Below are 903 nucleotides of genomic sequence, written 5' to 3'. Positions count from 1 at the left end.
CTTTCCCTTCCCCCCCTCCTCTGTGCCCCTGACTCTTAGAGCAAAAATTATTTCCATTCCAAACAGAAAACGTTTTATGTTTCCCGTGCACTCATTATGACCTTGTGGAGTTGCGCTCGCCGTATAACACCTACCAAGATGTGAATCAGACATGTAAATAATGGATTACCATTTATTTCCCTGCTCGAACGTTCTGTGATAGAGTGTAGGTCCATAAACTGTAAATTGTCTGTCCCCTCTATACACTAGTGCTGGGCGGCTAGGTTCCCGGTTGTTGAAAGCTAGGAATCGTAGGAATCGACCCCGAACCCAGTTCATTACTTTCTAATGATGTGATTTCTTCCGGTGGTTACTTAATTGGCTCCAAACATCTTCAGGATTTAGGATAACCTTGATTTTGGAATACTACAAAGTATCACTTTTATTTTTCAAATGTAAATTCTTTAAATAAAGAAGAAGATCCTTTGGTATTCATAAAAAAGAGGCCATACTTTTCTTCCGTAGCATTAATCGTGGTAAACGGTTCCGGAATCGATTCGTCGCCCAGCTCTACTATACACACAGTTCATGTGTATTAGGATATAGGATACTAACGTCCTTGCCTGTCAAGGCCAGCAGTCCGGACTGAGAAGGATACAACGTCACAGTAGATAGAGGTAGCCTAACCTTTAACATTTTCCTCATTGGGAATCGAACTCATGCCTCTGTGTGCTACAGCAAGAAGACTAAAAGCTACTCCACAGACACCGGAGTGGAGTCTTTCATTCGACTTTGTCTTTTTAGTTTTAGTAAGTGTTTTACGGCACTTGCAACACACTAAGGTGATATAAGTGCCGCAGATTAAAGGTGTTACAAGAGAGTAACAATCACAAAAAAAGGAGGAGAGATAAGGACGAGAGATGT

The sequence above is a fragment of the Aplysia californica genome, unplaced genomic scaffold, assembly GCF_000002075.1.
Source record: "Aplysia californica isolate F4 #8 unplaced genomic scaffold, AplCal3.0 scaffold00508, whole genome shotgun sequence".
Classification (NCBI taxonomy): Eukaryota; Metazoa; Mollusca; class Gastropoda; order Aplysiida; family Aplysiidae; genus Aplysia; species Aplysia californica.
Note: the sequence above shows the minus strand (reverse complement) of the source record.